This window comes from Leptodactylus fuscus, chromosome 8, assembly GCF_031893055.1.
Source record: "Leptodactylus fuscus isolate aLepFus1 chromosome 8, aLepFus1.hap2, whole genome shotgun sequence".
NCBI lineage: Eukaryota > Metazoa > Chordata > Amphibia > Anura > Leptodactylidae > Leptodactylus > Leptodactylus fuscus.
This window is the reverse complement of record NC_134272.1, coordinates 90,763,841-90,785,353: the sequence shown is the minus strand read 5'-3', so window position 1 is coordinate 90,785,353 and position 21,513 is coordinate 90,763,841.

Genomic DNA, 21,513 nt, shown 5'->3' with positions numbered 1-21,513 from the left:
TAGAAAACACACAGACACTAGGTGCTAATGTATAAGTTCTATCTATTTACAATGTATATAGAAATAATGTATAATATATTAATAAATAAGTAATATTATACATACATTAAATTACAGATCTGCTAGTAGAGGCCAGAACCTCTTCATACATCAGACACACCTTGTGCCAACCGCAGCCATTATTAAAACTGGCATACAAAACATCCTGTATTATACTCCAGAGCTGCGCTCACTATTCTGCTGGTACAGTCACTGTGTACATACATTGCATTACTTATCCTGTATTATACTCCAGAGCTGCGCTCACTATTCTGCTGGTACAGTCACTGTGTACATACATTACATTACTTATCCTGTATTATACTCCAGAGCTGCGCTCACTATTCTACTGGTGCAGTCACTGTGTACATACATTACATTACTTATCCTGTATTATACTCCAGAGCTGCGCTCACTATTCTGCTGGTGCAGTCACTGTGTACATACATTACATTACTTATCCTGTATTATACTCCAGAGCTGCGCTCACTATTCTGCTGGTGCGGTCACTGTGTACATACATTACATTACTTATCCTGTATTATACTCCAGAGCTGCGCTCACTATTCTGCTGGTGCAGTCACTGTGTACATACATTACATTACTTATCCTGTATTATACTCCAGAGCTGCGCTCACTATTCTGCTGGTGCAGTCACTGTGTACATACATTACATTACTTATCCTGTATTATACTCCAGAGCTGCGCTCACTGTTCTGCTGGTACAGTCACTGTGTACATACATTACATTACTTATCCTGTATTATACTCCAGAGCTGCGCTCACTATTCTGCTGGTGCAATCACTGTGTACATACATTACATTACTTATCCTGTATTATACTCCAGAGCTGCGCTCACTATTCTGCTGGTGCAGTCACTGTGTACATACATTACATTACTTATCCTGTATTATACTCCAGAGCTGCGCTCACTATTCTGCTGGTGCAGTCACGGTGTACATACATTACATTACTTATCCTGTATTATACTCCAGAGCTGCGCTCACTATTCTGCTGGTGCAGTCACTGTGTACATACATTACATTACTTATCCTGTATTATACTCCAGAGCTGCGCTCACTATTCTGCTGGTGCAGTCACGGTGTACATACATTACATTACTTATCCTGTAATATACTCCAGAGCTGCGCTCACTATTCTGCTGGTACAGTCACTGTGTACATACATTACATTACCTATCCTGTATTATACTCCAGAGCTGCGCTCACTATTCTGCTGGTACAATCACTGTGTACATACATTACATTACTTATCCTGTATTATACTCCAGAGCTGCGCTCACTATTCTGCTGGTGCAGTCACGGTGTACATACATTACATTACCTATCCTGTATTATACTCCAGAGCTGCGCTCACTATTCTGCTGGTACAGTCACTGTGTACATACATTACATTACCTATCCTGTATTATACTCCAGAGCTGCGCTCACTATTCTGCTGGTGCAGTCACTGTGTACATACATTACATTACTTATCCTGTATTATACACCAGAGCTGCACTCACTATTCTGCTGGTGCAGTCACTGTGTACACACATTACATTACTTATCCTGTATTACACTCCAGAGCTGCGCCCACTATTCTGCTGGTACAGTCACTGTGCACATACATTACATTACTTATCCTGTATTATACTCCAGAGCTGCGCTCACTATTCTGCTGGTACAGTCACTGTGTACATACATTACATTACTTATCCTGTAATATACTCCAGAGCTGCGCTCACTATTCTGCTGGTGCAGTCACTGTGTACATACATTACATTACTTATCCTGTATTATACTCCAGAGCTGCGCTCACTATTCTGCTGGTGCAGTCACTGTGTACATACATTACTTATCCTGTATTATACTCCAGAGCTGCGCTCACTGTTCTGCTGGTACAGTCACTGTGTACATACATTACATTACTTATCCTGTATTATACTCCAGAGCTGCGCTCACTATTCTGCTGGTGCAGTCACTGTGTACATACATTACATTACTTATCCTGTATTATACTCCAGAGCTGCGCTCACTATTCTGCTGGTGCAGTCACTGTGTACATACATTACATTACTTATCCTGTATTATACTCCAGAGCTGCGCTCACTATTCTGCTGGTGCAGTCACTGTGTACATACATTACATTACTTATCCTGTATTATACTCCAGAGCTGCGCTCACTGTTCTGCTGGTACAGTCACTGTGTACACACATTACATTACTTATCCTGTATTATACTCCAGAGCTGCACTCACTATTCTGCTGGTGCAGTCACTGTGTACACACATTACATTACTTATCCTGTATTATACTCCAGAGCTGCGCCCACTATTCTGCTGGTACAGTCACTGTGCACATACATTACATTACTTATCCTGTATTATACTCCAGAGCTGCGCTCACTATTCTGCTGGTGCAGTCACTGTGTACATGCATTACATTACTTATCCTGTAATATACTCCAGAGCTGCGCTCACTATTCTGCTGGTGCAGTCACTGTGTACATACATTACATTACTTATCCTGTATTATACTCCAGAGCTGCGCTCACTATTCTGCTGGTACAATCACTGTGTACATACATTACATTACTTATCCTGTATTATACTCCAGAGCTGCGCTCACTATTCTGCTGGTGCAGTCACTGTGTACATACATTACATTACTTATCCTGTATTATACTCCAGAGCTGTGCTCACTATTCTGCTGGTACAATCACTGTGTACATACATTACATTACTTATCCTGTATTATACTCCAGAGCTGCGCTCACTATTCTGCTGGTGCAGTCACGGTGTACATACATTACATTACCTATCCTGTATTATACTCCAGAGCTGCGCTCACTATTCTGCTGGTACAGTCACTGTGTACATACATTACATTACCTATCCTGTATTATACTCCAGAGCTGCGCTCACTATTCTGCTGGTGCAGTCACTGTGTACATACATTACATTACTTATCCTGTATTATACTCCAGAGCTGCACTCACTATTCTGCTGGTGCAGTCACTGTGTACACACATTACATTACTTATCCTGTATTACACTCCAGAGCTGCGCCCACTATTCTGCTGGTACAGTCACTGTGCACATACATTACATTACTTATCCTGTATTATACTCCAGAGCTGCGCTCACTATTCTGCTGGTACAGTCACTGGGTACATACATTACATTACTTATCCTGTATTATACACCAGAGCTGCGCTCACTATTCTGCTGGTACAGTCACTGTGTACATACATTACATTACTTATCCTGTATTACACTGCAGAGCTGCGCTCACTATTCTGCTGGTGCAGTCACTGTGTACACACATTACATTACTTATCCTGTATTACACTCCAGAGCTGCGCCCACTATTCTGCTGGTACAGTCACTGTGCACATACATTACATTACTTATCCTGTATTATACTCCAGAGCTGCGCTCACTATTCTGCTGGTACAGTCACTGGGTACATACATTACATTACTTATCCTGTATTATACTCCAGAGCTGTGCTCACTATTCTGCTGGTACAATCACTGTGTACATACATTACATTACTTATCCTGTATTATACTCCAGAGCTGCGCTCACTATTCTGCTGGTGCAGTCACGGTGTACATACATTACATTACCTATCCTGTATTATACTCCAGAGCGGCGCTCACTATTCTGCTGGTACAGTCACTGTGTACATACATTACATTACCTATCCTGTATTATACTCCAGAGCTGCGCTCACTATTCTGCTGGTGCAGTCACTGTGTACATACATTACATTACTTATCCTGTATTATACTCCAGAGCTGCACTCACTATTCTGCTGGTGCAGTCACTGTGTACACACATTACATTACTTATCCTGTATTACACTCCAGAGCTGCGCCCACTATTCTGCTGGTACAGTCACTGTGCACATACATTACATTACTTATCCTGTATTATACTCCAGAGCTGCGCTCACTATTCTGCTGGTACAGTCACTGGGTACATACATTACATTACTTATCCTGTATTACACTGCAGAGCTGCGCTCACTATTCTGCTGGTGCAGTCACTGTGTACACACATTACATTACTTATCCTGTATTACACTCCAGAGCTGCGCCCACTATTCTGCTGGTACAGTCACTGTGCACATACATTACATTACTTATCCTGTATTATACTCCAGAGCTGCGCTCACTATTCTGCTGGTACAGTCACTGGGTACATACATTACATTACTTATCCTGTATTATACTCCAGAGCTGTGCTCACTATTCTGCTGGTACAATCACTGTGTACATACATTACATTACTTATCCTGTATTATACTCCAGAGCTGCGCTCACTATTCTGCTGGTGCAGTCACGGTGTACATACATTACATTACCTATCCTGTATTATACTCCAGAGCTGCGCTCACTATTCTGCTGGTACAGTCACTGTGTACATACATTACATTACCTATCCTGTATTATACTCCAGAGCTGCGCTCACTATTCTGCTGGTGCAGTCACTGTGTACATACATTACATTACTTATCCTGTATTATACTCCAGAGCTGCGCTCACTATTCTGCTGGTGCAGTCACTGTGTACATACATTACATTACTTATCCTGTATTATACTCCAGAGCTGCACTCACTATTCTGCTGGTGCAGTCACTGTGTACACACATTACATTACTTATCCTGTATTATACTCCAGAGCTGCGCTCACTATTCTGCTGGTGCAGTCACTGTGTACATACATTACATTACTTATCCTGTATTATACTCCAGAGCTGCGCTCACTATTCTGCTGGTGCAGTCACTGTGTACATACATTACATTACTTATCCTGTATTACACTCCAGAGCTGCGCCCACTATTCTGCTGGTACAGTCACTGTGCACATACATTACATTACTTATCCTGTATTATACTCCAGAGCTGCGCTCACTATTCTGCTGGTACAGTCACTGGGTACATACATTACATTACTTATCCTGTATTATATTCCAGAGCTGCGCTCACTATTCTGCTGGTGAAACGATTTTGTGCATATCTAAGTGTATAACATACTGCAGAGACCAGAGTCCTCCACAGTGTTTCAAAAGAGGAAGATTCTGATCTGATGGGAGGTAACAGAGTAAGGGTGCATTCACACTGAGTAAACGCTAGCTTATTTTGTAGAGTAAAATTGCACTTGTAAATTTTGCTATCCCATTGACTTCAATGATATTTTTTTACAAGTGTAAAAATACGCCTGTAAAAAATACGCCTGTAAAAAATACGCCTGTAAAAATACGCCTGTAAAATGTCATTGAAGTCAATGGGATAGCAAAATTTACAAGTATAATTTTACTCTACAAAATAAGCTAGCGTTTACTCAGTGTGAATGCACCCTAAGAGTTACATGGTAGACCGAGCAGGGATCCTGCCCCCTCTCATAGTGTGGAGTATATCTGGAGAGGACTATCGCCAGGAATCTAAATCTCTATTCCCCAATGTCTTTGTCAGGAAGCAGTCACTGGTGACTTGTTCAGCATTTGCATTTGCCACCATTGCTTTAGGGTTGCCCTGTCTACCAGTCACACCTTAGCTAGGCAGAGATGCAGGGCCAGTCCAGGCTCTAGGTCAGTGTACACTCACAGCCCGGGGTGCGGTGCTATAACCTGACCCTTTCCTTACTCAGATACCTGTGATTACCTTTTGTCTAGGCTCTGTGTTCTCAGTAATTTCCCGTTTCTGCTGATCCTCTGGTTTAATGATTTGGGGTTTTCTTACTTGTAGATTTGGCTTTATCGGTGACCTCCTGGTCTCGGCCATTGCCTAGACTTCTGCTATTCCTCTGCTTTCATTTTGGCTATTCCCATGCTGTTGATGCAATGGGAGATAACAGACTAAGTGACATAATGGAAGGAGCAAGGACTCCAGCAGTGCAGAGTTTTTCAGGAAGGAGTGTTCTGACCTGGTGGTAGGTAACATGGTGAGCGCTGTACTGCTGACTGTATGTATATCACTTGCATTCTATTCACTAGCACCTTGGTTTTCTCCTCTGCAGGTTTCTCCAGCTCATTTTCAGCACAGGCCTCAGACGTGTCTTGCAGCGCACAGTCACAGGCTGGTTTGGCTATTTTTTCGGCTGATGAATCATTGCTCGTCACGTTTCAGGCTTCTATTTGCTGTAATTGTTTTGTCGTCTAAGCCCCTGATCTTCTGCTGCCGCTAACAGCTGCTTCACCAACCTGTCACATCCAATATCATCAGGCGCTGCCGCTCTGACCCTCTCCCAAACCTCAAGGAAAATTCCTTAAACCATCATTGGGCTGGAAGCGTCTCCAGGAGGTTTTCTTACGTCCCTTGTGTTACTCCTCTGACCCTATCATTATAGACAATGCTGGATGGAAAGTGAGCAGTTATGAGATTACTGTACGAGGATGGAAAGCAGAACTATGTATACTGTATCTAATACCCTGGAGGGGGCACGGGGAGGGGGGCCACTTCTGATGGGTAGCCCAACTATAGGCTTCAACTCTAAAGCACTATCATAATGATATGTGTATGGTAGCGGTGTATGATAGACACCAGGGTAGTACTTAGGGGTTATAGGGAACCCGTGGTCATATATTTCAGTGGGGCCTTATTATTTTACATGTCACCACTTTTCTCTTTGCGCACTAACAATCGGACAACACATCAGGGGCAGTTACCGTCAGGGGCAGCTGCTATGAGAGGTAGAAACATTGTTATGAAGCTGGATACAGATAACATAGGATTAAACTATTAAAATACGGAATGGAAGCAGCCCCTCCCCCCTCTTCCCCCAACAATCCCCTATCTACAGTCCATACAGCACCGCACTCCGCCATAGAGATCATGGCCATTGGGGGAGTGTAGTGGGCATGCTCAGTGAGTGCTGTGGGTATGCTTTATAACCTTTCGCGGAGTGTTGCGGGCTCTGACCGTTACCCGTTGTAAATGGCGGTTCTTATGTTACCTGTCCCCATCTTCATAAAAGAGGAGCCACTTTAATGGTGAAGAGAATAGTCTTACGTGCAGTAGAAGCGAATGTGCGGCCAAAAACAACAGCAACGTGCCAAAAAAGACAAAGTGGCTTGTGTGACCCAGACGTGTAACACTGACACCTCTGCTGATCCCACAACATAAGGTCTATGCTACAAGTGACACCTTTATATATGGACTGAGCTGAATTCCTCCCCATTCTGAAGTAGGACTTACATGTAATGAGAGATTTCAGGCTCCGCAGAGAATTCTGGGATGTAGATCACAACCACATGAGAGAGATCTGATGGAGACAAAACACTGGGATTGACTATTATAGGACGGGCACCATTTCTAATAGCCGGTGCTTATTAGGATTTATGTCAGACTAGTTACTGGAGGGCGGACGGCTCTGGCCAGAAATATTCCACATCACTCGGTTATAGTCAGAATATTATCAGAGCATGACCCAAGCGCTACAGCGAATCACAACTGTATCCACCTGCAGAGGAAAAGATACAATATAGAGAAATCACTAAGTACAATGTAACCAATCACTAAATACAATGTAACCAGAGATGGATGAACCCTGAACCTCTCAAGATCCATTCTGGTTTGGGTTCAGGTAGATCAGGACAAAGATTTATCACAGATTGATTAAATTTAGTACAAACCACACCTTAAATTGGCTTAAAACCTAGTGTATAACAGGACTCGTAGGACTATATACCTATAATACATAGTGTATGACACTGTCAGGACTCCTAGGACTATATATATCTATAATACATAGTGTATGACACTGTCAGGACTCCTAGGAGTATATACCTATAATACATAGTGTATGACACTGTCAGGACTCGTAGGACTATATACCTATAATACATAGTGTATGACACTGTCAGGACTCCTAGGACTATATACCTATAATACATAGTGTATGACACTGTCAGGGCTCCTAGGACTATATATATCTATAATACATAGTGTATGACACTGTCAGGACTCCTAGGACTATATATATCTATAATACATAGTCTATGACACTGTCAGGACTCCTAGGACTATATATATCTATAATACATAGTGTATGACACTGTCAGGGCTCCTAGGACTATATATATCTATAATACATAGTGTATGACACTGTCAGGACTCCTAGGACTATATATATCTATAATACATAGTGTATGACACTGTCAGGGCTCCTAGGACTATATATATCTATAATACATAGTGTATGACACTGTCAGGACTCGTAGGACTATATACCTATAATACATAGTGTATGACACTGTCAGGACTCCTAGGACTATATATATCTATAATACATAGTGTATGACACTGTCAGGGCTCATAGGACTATATATATCTATAATACATAGTGTATGACACTGTCAGGACTCCTAGGACTATATATATCTATAATACATAGTGTATGACACTGTCAGGGCTCCTAGGACTATATATATCTATAATACATAGTGTATGACACTGTCAGGACTCCTAGGACTATATATATCTATAATACATAGTGTATGACACTGTCAGGGATCCTAGGACTATATATATCTATAATACATAGTGTATGACACTGTCAGGACTCCTAGGACTATATATACCTATAATACATAGTGTATGACACTGTCAGGGCTCCTAGGACTATATATCTATAATACATAGTGTATGACACTGTCAAGGCTCCTAGGACTATATATATCTATAATACATAGTGTATGACACTGTCAGGACTCCTAGGACTATATATATCTATAATACATAGTGTATGACACTGTCAAGGCTCCTAGGACTATATATATCTATAATACATAGTGTATGACACTGTCAGGACTCCTAGGACTATATATATCTATAATACATAGTGTATGACACTGTCAGGGCTCCTAGGACTATATATATCTATAATACATAGTGTATGACACTGTCAGGACTCCTAGGACTATATATATCTATAATACATAGTGTATGACACTGTCAGGGCTCCTAGGACTATATATCTATAATACATAGTGTATGACACTGTCAGGGCTCCTAGGACTATATATATATCTATAATACATAGTGTATGACACTGTCAGGGCTCCTAGGACTATATATCTGTAATACATAGTGTATGACACTGTCAGGGCTCCTAGGACTATATATCTATAATACATAGTGTATGACACTGTCAGGGCTCCTAGGACTATATATACCTATAATACATAGTGTATGACACTGTCAGGACTCCTAGGACTATATATCTATAATACATAGTGTATGACACTGTCAGGGCTCCTAGGACTATGTATCTATAATACATAGTGTATGACACTGTCAAGGCTCCTAGGACTATATATATATCTATAATACATAGTGTATGACACTGTCAGGACTCCTAGGACTATATATATCTATAATACATAGTGTATGACACTGTCAAGGCTCCTAGGACTATATATAATACATAGTGTATGACACTGTCAGGACTCCTAGGACTATATATATCTATAATACATAGTGTATGACACTGTCAGGACTCCTAGGACTATATATCTATAATACATAGTGTATGACACTGTCAGGGCTCCTAGGACTATATATCTATAATACATAGTGTATGACACTGTCAAGGCTCCTAGGACTATATATCTATAATACATAGTGTATGACACTGTCAAGGCTCCTAGGACTATATATATCTATAATACATAGTGTATGACACTGTCAGGACTCCTAGGACTATATATATCTATAATACATAGTGTATGACACTGTCAGGACTTCTAGGACTATATATATCTATAATACATAGTGTATGACACTGTCAAGGCTCCTAGGACTATATATATCTATAATACATAGTGTATGACACTGTCAGGACTCCTAGGACTATATATCTATAATACATAGTGTATGACACTGTCAGGGCTCCTACGACTATATATCTATAATACATAGTGTATGACACTGTCAGGGCTCCTAGGACTATATATATATATCTATAATACATAGTGTATGACACTGTCAGGGCTCCTAGGACTATATATCTGTAATACATAGTGTATGACACTGTCAGGGCTCCTAGGACTATATATCTGTAATACATAGTGTATGACGCTGTCAGGACTCCTAGGACTATATATCTGTAATACATAGTGTATGACGCTGTATTTCACAGTGACTGTACCAGCAGAATAGTGAGCACAGCTCTGGAGTACAGGTCCACTTGGTGTTATTGTAGATGGTATATTATTCAGCAGTTTAGATACATTGTCTTCTGTAAGGTCTATGAGACATAACTAAAGCTTACAATTATCGGTTATGCCATTTACTTGCAGTAACACAGTGTTCACTATTTTAATCCTAGTGTGAACTTGTACTAATCTATTAAATAACGTGACATTTAGATTCTGCATCAGAATATCCACCTGGAAGAGTCTCGGAAAGATTTCCTTCTATAATAAGAATTAGTACAGGGATAAGAGATCTCCCAGAGGAGGGGGGGGGGGGGGGGTAGACTGCAGATTAGGGGAGGTGGGGTCTGTATCTCTGTTTATTACAACACATTTATCACTTGTATGGAATGCAGATGATGGATTTCCATGTTACCAGTATGCAGGAGATGGAAATACATAACAGGAACATTGTCGCTCATCCTGCTGCCATCATTTAAGCCCCAGAGCCGCCATCACATAACACTCAGAATATACTGCTCTCATTAGATTGACATGTTACACAGAGATGGCTGACTATGTTTGTTCACTACTATCTGTATCTGTATGGATAGATATAGCATAGCTATGGGAGTCATAGTATTTGCAGCTGCAAAGCACTGATAGGGCAGAGTGCTCCTATGCTGCTCTGCCTGACCATAAAGAGAACTGTGCAGCCATACAATGACAGCTGCATGATCTTGGACAATACTCAGGACCCTAAAGAGGTTTGTGTCTATCGGAGCCCAGATATGCAGGGATCAGGGATTCTTGTATTAATACATTTGCTGCACTAGATCACCAGAGATACTGGAATTAACCCCCTCGCTGCCGTAGTGGACATAAAGATATAATGACATGATCCTCTTTGCCACCCTACAGGTACAGGTATATAGGCATTAACCCTTTACTGCCTAGGATAGCAGGGATACAGACGTGTGTGTCCACACATACAACTTACCCCTTATCTACAGCACTACTTGTGACATCACTGGATTGTGCGTGGTATATATAGCCTCTAGTGTATTACACAAATTATTGCTGAAATGCCCGTAAATTCCAGCACACGACTTCTGTTTCCTTCCCAACAAAACGGATTCCCCTTATGCTGAGACCCATCATTTGCGGTGATCTTCTGTACAGTTTATGAGAAGATTCCTCCGTCCTGCCAATGTTACTTATAATAACTGAGCCGACTATATCCATTACTGCGACACCAAAGGACAGCGAGTGACTGTGCAAACAACATAGCGAGGAATCTATCTATCTATCTATCTCCTATCTATCTATCTATCTATCTATCTATCTATCTATCTATCTACCTACCTATCATCTATCTATCTATCTATCTATCTATCTATCTTCTATCTATCTATCTATCTATCTATCTATCTATCTCCTATCTATCTATCTATCTATCTATCTATCTATCTATCTCATATCTATCTATCTATCTATCTATCTATCTATCTATCTATCTATCTATCTATCTCCTATCTATCTATCTCCTATCTATCTATCTATCTATCTATCTATCTATCTATCTATCTATCTATCTATCTACCTATCTCCTATCTATCTACCTACCTATCATCTATCTATCTATCTTCTATCTATCTATCTATCTATCTATCTATCTATCTATCTATCTATCTATCTCCTATCTATCTATCTATCTATCTATCTCATATCTATCTATCTATCTATCTATCTATCTATCTATCTTCTATCTATCTCCTATCTATCTATCTATCTATCTATCTATCTATCTATCTATCTATCTATCTATCTCATATCTATCTATCTATCTATCTATCTTCTATCTATCTATCTATCTATCTATCTATCTATCTATCTCCTATCTATCTATCTATCTATCTATCTATCTATCTAGTAGAAAAAAATGTAGAAGCAGCACAGCATACAAACCGGGTGCAAAGCCAAACTGGAAGGTGGCTAATCTTCAACTTTATATAGAAAATGGAAAAAATGGCAGCACTCCAATATTTAGAAAAAGTGTAGGTTTATTCCAAGCATCTATCTATCTATCTATCTATCTATCTATCTATCTATCTATCTATCTATCTATCTATCTATTTATCTCCTATCTATCTATCTATCTATCTCCTATCTATCTATCTATTTATCTCCTATCTATCTATCTATCTATCTATCTATCTATCTATCATCTATCTGTGCCCATACAGAAGAATATTTGCAAAGCCTCTTCCCTCTCTTAGACTGTCCATGACCACCAAGCTGGTTGCCTCTTGTAAGATCCTTGTAACCAACAAGCTGGTTGTCTCAAATCTGAGCAAACATCTGCATCTGTGTCTGGCTGTGTTAGTGCAGCATCCTTGTGTGTTTTAGCATGTGCATCTTTGTGCCGTTGCATTTTCATCCATGTGGCAGTACAACTAAGCGCAAACTTGCAGCACAACCTATAGCTGTAGATACATGTGGCTTCCTCCTCTTCATTTACAGACAACCAGGATTTAGGCGAGAGGTCGCACACTCGACCTGAGGGACAGCTGACATTTTAGGGAATACCCAGAGGTTTTGCTGTTGCACAATAACATTGACAGACCACAAGGAGCGTCACTGAGGCTCCTGGAACTAAACTTAGAGCTAAATGATGGGACTGGTTAAGCTTCAACTTGAGAAAAGTCCCAGAAAAACAGAGATTTTTGACATCTCAGTGGGTAAAAAGAGATGGGGGAGGGGTCCCACACGATCTGGGTATAGCTCATGTCCTTATATAACATTGTGGTCCTGTATAGGTTCTCCAGCGACTGCCTGACTCTTCCATAGGATGAGATATCCTTAACCTGCTGTATAATGCAATTCCATTCCCTAACATGAGTGAGAGTCACAAGGCGACCCCGCAATCTCTGGTTATGCATCGGGGTCCAGCCGAAGACGCCGAATAACCTTAGCTTTAGCATATACACATTTGGGGAGAGGATTTATCGTGCAGGTTGCGGCAATTTCCTCCTGTACAAAAAGTCACTAATTTTGGTTGAAGCCAGATCTACACTAAAATTTGCAACATTTGTAAAAATATATATATATATATATATATATATATATATATATATATATATATATATATATTCACTGACCTTGCAACCTTCGAAAAAGTGGGTAAGTTAAGCAAGTGGGAGAAAGACAATGAGAACTAGCAAATTAATGGTGCAAAAAGCGGAAATCTACGCTTGTGTATACTGTAGTCTAGGCATGAATTGCCAAAGTTAATAAATCTCCCCTAAAAACTTGACATTCTTTATTAAGTTTTTGCCTTATTGAACATGCAGTAATTAATAATGAACAAATTGGGGTTTGATGAGTTTTCCAAAAATCTTGGGTTTGGCCAGAGCTAAGGTTTTTGGGGTTCACCACCTACAGATCACTATTTTATTCCAGGGTCCCTGTAGACTACAGAGTATAATAATTGGAGGCCTGGGGGTGCAAAAACATAGTAAAGAATCCTACCCGGCATCCTGCACCTCTTCAGTGCTCCATTGTCGTGTCCAGTGTTCTCTCCCAGGTGTCTTTAGGACACTTTTGACCTCCTGAGTAATTTCATTTTGTTTCAGTGGTCCTGGGATATTTGTTTCAGATGGTCCTGGGGTATTTGTCTCAGGTGGTCCTGGGGTATTTGTTTCAGGTGGTCCTGGGGTATTTGTTTCAGGTGGTCCTGGGATATTTGTTTCAGGTGGTCCTGGGGTATTTGTTTCAGGTGGTCCTGGGGTATTTGTTTCAGGTGGTCCTGGGATATTTGTTTCAGGTGGTCCTAGGGTATTTGTTTCAGGTGGTCCTGGGGTATTTGTTTCAGTGGTCCTGGGGTATTTGTTTCAGTGGTCCTGGGGTATTTGTTTCAGGTGGTCCTGGGGTATTTGTTTCAGGTAGTCCTGGGGTATTTGTTTCAGTTGTCCTGGGGTATTTGTCTCAGGTGGTCCTGGGGTATTTGTCTCAGGTGGTCCTGGGGTATTTGTTTCAGGTGGTCCTGGGGTATTTGTTTCAGTGGTCCTGGGGTATTTGTTTCAGGTGGTCCTGGGGTATTTGTCTCAGGTGGTCCTGGGGTATTTGTCTCAGGTGGTCCTGGGGTATTGTGCCTCAGCCCCTGAATTCTTTGCCCTTGTATAAAGATGGATACAACACAATCCCTGGTGAGTAAATGATACAGGTCAGCTTACAGAATGGGTGAAGTGAGGAAGCTGCCCCTGGGGTGACCTGCACCTGACCACATACCAAATATCTAACATTCATCCTGCCATGACTTTCTAGAGCCCAACCACAACATTGGCATTCTAACATTATGCTATACCCACTGCAAGCAAAACAGATCCATATATCAAAAAAGGTCGACATCTGCAGCCAGACAATGAAGAGGAAGAAATGCGGCCGTCTGGTGGGATTTATGTACTGAACACATATAAACCATTGTAACTCATAAGAGTTCAAGGGTGCAGAGAACATGTAGTCAGCTGAGGCAGCGGCTATGGGGCACACTGAAAAGGGGCCCAAGATCAACTCCATGGCCGATGAGGGGGCTCTTGTTAATCATGCTGAAAGGTTTTATTGTGTGTGTGATTGTGCATGCCTATAGTGTGCATATGCGTATACGTGGGTGTGAGTGTGCATGTGCCTATGTATGTAGTGTGCATATCTGTGCAGGCATTTATTGTATATAGTGTATATGGGTATGTAGTAAAGATATCAATAGGAGTGCTTGTACTGAGTATGCCTATGTGTGTGCTTGTATGTATTGAACTTATATATACATATATAGCTGTGCCACCTGAACACTATACAAACTTTGCAGGATGGGTGTGTGTTATGGCCACTCGAGCAATTGCCAAGTTTAGGTGATAAAACGGAGCAGGTAACGGATAGGACAAAAATCCAACACAAAAAACACTTAATGGATCTTACCGGACCCTGATACAAGGCGGGATGGACTTGGTGCTTCGGGATCCAGGTTGCAAAACCAAGGCAAGAAGCCAGAAAATAGGTGAGAACCAAACCAGAAAACCTATATCAGGTGGAGAAAGTAAAACATAAGCTTTTAAACCAGGAGACACTGGAATATCCAAAATGACACCAGAGGATACCAATGTCCAGGAGGTCTTGGATAAAGCCAAATCAACGAGAGAGGGAATATCCAGAAAAATAAGCCAAAGTCAGTAACCAGGGAATCAGCAGAAAACAAGATAAAGTCTGAGAACACAGAGCCAGAAAACTAATGTAATCACAAGCACATGATATGTCTCCGTGCTAAGTGAAGGATACATGGCATAGTACCAAAGGTTATTGTCACCCTGTGACAATGGAGTTGCATCATGGCTCCAAGGGTGTCACGACCATGACATCTAGTTGCAAAAAAGGCAGGCATTTCTTCATCTTTTTGCTACTAGAAGTTGTGGTTGCAACATTAGTGAAAGAGTCACAGGGCGACAGCGATCTTTGGTCGCTCGACGGGAGTCATTGCCCAAATCCCTAGCCTTAAAGGGATTCTACCACTAAAACACTTTTTTTTCTAGTTACCACGTCGGAATAGCCTTTAAAAAGGCTATTCGTCTCTTACCTTTGGATGGGCTCTCCGCCGTGCCGTTCGTTCAAAATACCGGTTTGTACCGGTATGCTAATTAGTTCTCTCGCAGCGATGGGGGCGTCCCCATTGCAGATCGAAAACCGACCGCAGCGCCGCCTCTCTGGTCTTCGGTGTCCTCCCCTTGCTTCTTCAGCGTACTGTCGGACGCCTGCGCAGTACGCTCTGTTCGGCGAAGATTGCCGAACGTACTGCGCATGCGTGAAATTGCGGTCCCAGCCATAGTGCGGGCACCGCACTTTCGCGCATGCGCATTACGTTCGGCAAGCTTCGCCGAACAGAGAGCATACTGCGCAGGCGTCCGACAGACGCTGAAGAGGCAAGGGGAGGACACCGAAGACCAGAGAGGCGGCGCTGCGGTCGGTTTTCGAGCTGCAATGGGGACGCCCCCATCGCTGCGAGAGAACTAAATAGCATACCGGTACAAACCGGTATTTTGAACGAACGGCGCGGCGGAGAGCACTTCCACAGGTAAGAGACGAATAGCCTTTTTAAAGGCTATTCCGACGTGGTAACTAGAAAAAAAAGTGTTTTAGTGGTAGAATCCCTTTAAATACCCAACCTCAGCTCTGGAACGGACAATGAGCAAACCCTTGGATTGTCTCTGCACCTGAAAGGTCTGACTGGCTGAGCCGGAGTTTGGCTAGTAGGGACGGCAACCCTAAAGCAACAGCTGAGAGCCATGATGGGAAGGATACAGGGATTCTTAGCAGTGTGCATGAATGTAGTGAACATACACATATATAGCAGTGCTACATTGCCATATGGTGTTACTTACCTGACAGCATTGTGACACATTAAAACTTTAGGAAATAGCATCCAACATGTTAAAAATGGAGGCGATTTTTTAGGTTTGGTTGGTGTTTTTTGCATCTTCCAATGTTCTTTATTGTTTCATTTCATGTTAAAAGCCCCAGGACACAGGGAACATGAAACAGTGCAAACTTGTCCTAAGCAAACACCAAAGAAAACAGGGTTTATTTTGGGGGATCTGTCATGGTTCACCCGCTGCGCGTCTCCTCTTGGCGGCGTCTCTCGGCACCATGTGGTTTGATTATGTGCTATTTCGCTTTGTCCACATTTGTAATTTGAGGTTGGCATTGCAGTCAGCACTCGTGCCACAATGTTATTAAATGCGCTATTTGTCAGATACACTGCGAGGGGATAAGTTATTATTGTGTGCGAGCAGCGGACACATCTGGTGCTCAGAGCCCGGGACGAGGGGCCAGAAACGGCTTCATGGGCCTGAAGCTTTATTAAACCTTGTTCTCACTCAAATATGTAAGGTGGTCGAGAGCCAACAAGCGCTGAACTATTAGAAAGAGCAATTAACAAGTGGAAACATCTGAAGTGGATTCTTAATACGTTTTCCATATGACTTCTTATGGAACATGCGTGTGCATAAAGGGAGGTGTTTACGGTATATTTCCCTGCCCCATCACATTAGACATTATCCTACTGTATATAGACTGCACATGCTTTAAAAATCTCGTTCCAAAATGCCTCCCAAACCAATAAGTGGCCGTTCATAGAAATTTGCAGTGGAAATCCACATGAAGCCTCCTAAGTGATGTCATCAGACCCAGAAGACAACTGTGATCTGTAATTGGGTCTCAGCAGTCATGTGATCTCTGCCGTCGTGTGGTCTCAGCAGTTATGCAACTCAACATCATCTCACTTTGGTGCAATTGTCATGACCTCGGTGCCCACATGTGAGAGCTGAGGCCCAATCACAGCCCTCAGAGAGACCATTGACTCCACCCAGGAGCTAAAACAGGACCAAAGGTGCCCATGACAGAATATAATAGGTGGAGTCTGAGTGTCGAAACGTTAAACCTCAGCGGTGATCCCGGGCTCCTGACATTGCAGGAGAGAGTTGGATGCCGCTGGAGTGGGGGCTACTTGCAAGGCATTATGGGATGCCCACTAGGCCACCACCCTTCTTATCTGTCGTCTTCTGATTTGAAAAAAAGCTGCTGCAGCTTTTAAACATTTTGCACTGGACAAATTCCAATAGATTTGGCTTTGTCTAAATCCAAAACTTTGAATCAAATTTGATTTGTGCTAAATGAATTTGCTCAACCTTAGTCCAAAGATCAAGAATTCCTGGGGCAGGACCATTCTCAAGTCAAGGGATCATATGACCTCAGCACCTATTACGTTATCCTTCTGTACGAGATTTCCTTAAAATGTCACCATCCCTGACTTTCACATTCTGCAAATGCTGCAAAACCTTCTTGTCTCCCAAAATTCTATGAAGCCTAATACAGTAAATAGAAGACAGAAGGGAGGGTGAGGGGGGATGCGGCTGCAGATTCTTTCTGTTGGTGAGGTTACTGTTGCTGTGAGAGGGGAAGGTGGAAAAGAAATTGCTGTGATTGATTCTTATAATAAGAAATGAGTGGGTAATAGAGACCCCCACCAAACTAATGCATGCAAGGAAATGTAGAATCCAAGTAACCTATATCCCCTAGGATCGCTTGTGAACAGTCAACAGAGGGGTCAAAAATGTTGACAATCTCTTTATAGTGTCCTCCTCTCATTCCCACAGCATTGGTAGTGTATAATTAGCATAAATGCATAGCAATATTATGTTTATTACATAATATATTAATATAAATTCCCTATATGTAGCCACCCCCAGGGTCACCTATAGGCACAGGCTTACTATGCCAATATCCAATCCTGATTGTAACCAACTCTGATCTGCAGCCTGTCAGCCATATATACATGTCATCATTCATTGTTACTACAGAAATAGGACACATGTAAAAGATTAAAAAACAAAAAAGAAGTCAAACTAACAGAAATGCAGAATCTGGGAATGTTCTTTGCAGGAGGAGAGGTTGGACTCGAGGTCACTTCCCCGAAACCACAAACTCGAGAAATCTGTCAGTGTGTAAACATTTTATATTCACTGAAAATTGCTGTAAATCACTTGGTCAGCGAGAAGACCGTGAAATGAGCGAAGAGATCGAGCCTAAATGATCCATGAAACGATCGAATATGAAACAAATGTGGCCAGAGAAAAATCACATAAAAGAGCAAATCCAATCAAACCTGATAGAAATACCAACGGAGCAGAAAGTCTACGAAAGACACGAAATGTGGTGGAAAAATGGCGCCATCATATACCAGAACAAAGCTCACAGCAAAAAAACACTCTCTCTACTGCTTAAGGCTAATGAATGACCCAGTGTACGAATACATTTACTATAATACCGCCCTGAATATACCTGAAACTACTATAAGGGTGCATTCACACTGAGTAAACGCTGAGCTGATTCTGAACATAAAACACGTTCAGAATCAGCGCGTACAAAGCAGATCCCATTCATTTCTATGGGAGCCGGCATACGAGCGCTCCCCATTGAAATGAATGGGCTGCTTTTTTCCCTATTCCTTTCAATGTGATACGCGCGTATATAGGGGAAAAAGAAGCCCATTCATTTCAGTGGGGAGCGCTCATATGCCGGCTCCCATAGAAATGAATGGGATGAATGGGATGTGTTTTACGTTCAGAATCAGCTCAGCGTATCCGTAGTGTGAATGCCCCCTTATGCTGCTCCTATGTACTAGAATATAACTACTATAATGTCCCCTCTAGTTGCCCCCAGTTTAATCTGTAGACAGCTGGAGGGGGACATTAAACTGTGGATGCACGAGGAGAGAGGCTTTATACTGTGGGGTAAGTTTGAGGAGATTATTATAATGGGGGGGGGGCATATAATATTAGGGTGACTGCATTGTCCTGTGTGGGCGCACAAAAAGAAATTAATGGGAATGGGCGGAGCCAATTCGGAAGTGGGTGGAGCTACATTTGCCCCGGCGCACTATGTGCACATAGTGCACATTTTGTCCCTCTTTCTGTCCTTTGATGAACATTGTGAGGTATGATATAGCTGGAGATAGCCCAGGGCGGGGACACTCTGGGTGGGGAAGTTCCCCAGACCAGGCCCAGGCCTACACTGAGAGAAAACTCCCAGGCTCTTACTAAAGTGACTGCAAATCCTAAAGTGAAGCCAGAACAAAAGAAGAAAGTGATCAGGTCTAGTCCAAGGAAGAATGATGGAGCAATGAAAGCTTGTGTTGTAAAGAGAGAAGTTACTACTGCACGTCATTCTCAGAGATGTGAGACCTCCGGTCAGACCCGCCATGCAGAGTCCTGGACAGCAAGTCCTACACCAGGTGTGTGCACAGGAGGCGAGGCAGAGCCCGGCACATACACCAGGTGCACGGCTCACAGACACAGGAGGATATCATTGGAGAGACAGACATTGCAGGAGAACCTGCAGCAGCAAGATGTGGTCTCCAATATGGTGTGTGCAGGACAAGGCTGTGGAAGTGACTCAAGTGAAACCTGCAGGGAAATCTCCAGGGGATTCTAAGACTGTTTCTAACCCAAACCTTGGGAAGTGCGATCCAGCTCCTGCACAGACAGCGGGTCATAAACCTGGAGCTGCTGTGAAACCAGCCATGGGGAAGCCTGCAACAACATGTAGGCCGCAACCTCAACCATAGGTGATAGAGAAGCCACTAGCACCAGAGCCTGCAACACAACGTAGGCCACAACCACAACCATGGGTGATAGAGACGCCACTAGCACCAGACCCTGCAACACCATGTAGGCTGCAACCACAACCATGGGTGATAGAGACGCCGCTACCGCTGGAGCCTGCTACACCATATAGACCGCAACCATGACCATGGGTGATAGAGATGCCGCTAGCACCAGAGCCTGCAACACCACGTAGGCTGCAACCACAACCACGGGTGATAGAGACGCCACTAGCACCAGAGCCTGCAACATCACGTAGGCCGCAACCACAACCACGGGTGATAGAGACGCCGCTAGCACCAGAGCCTGCAACATCACGTAGGCCGCAACCACAACCACGGGTGATAGAGACCCCACCAGCACCAGAGCCTGCAGCAACACGTAGGCCGCAACCACAACCATGGGTGATAGAGACCCCGCTAGCACCAGAGCCTGCAACACCACGTAGGCCGCAACTACAACCACAGGTGATAGAGACCCCACCAGCACCAGAGCCTGCAGCAACACGTAGGCCGCAACCACAACCATGGGTGATAGAGACCCCGCTAGCACCAGAGCCTGCAACACCACGTAGGCCGCAACCACAACCACAGGTGATAGAGACGCCGCTGGCACCAGAGCTTGCAGCATCATGTAGGCCGCAACCACAACCATGGGTGATAGAGACGCTGCTAGCACCAGAGCCTGCAACACCACGTAGGCCGCAACCATGGGTGATAGAGACCCCGCTAGCACCACAGCCTGCAACACCACGTAGGCCGCAACCACAACCATGGGTGATAGAGACCCCGCTAGCACCAGAGCCTGCAACATCACGTAGACCACAACCACAGGTGATAGAGACCCCGCTAGCACCAGAGCCTGCAACACCACGTAGGCCGCAACCACAACCATGGGTGATAGAGACGCCGCTGGCACCAGAGCTGCGACTGCCCCGGAGAACCGGCACTGGTAAGCAAAATGGAGGAACTAAATTTCACAAACAGATTCTGCATAGACATGGGGGGTTATTTATCATCTGCCTCTTTTTTGGCCCTACTCCTCGCCAGTGCTCCTTTATTAGAATAATATTACTGTGGCGGTTATTTATTATGTCAGTACCTCCTTGTTAGATGTTGTG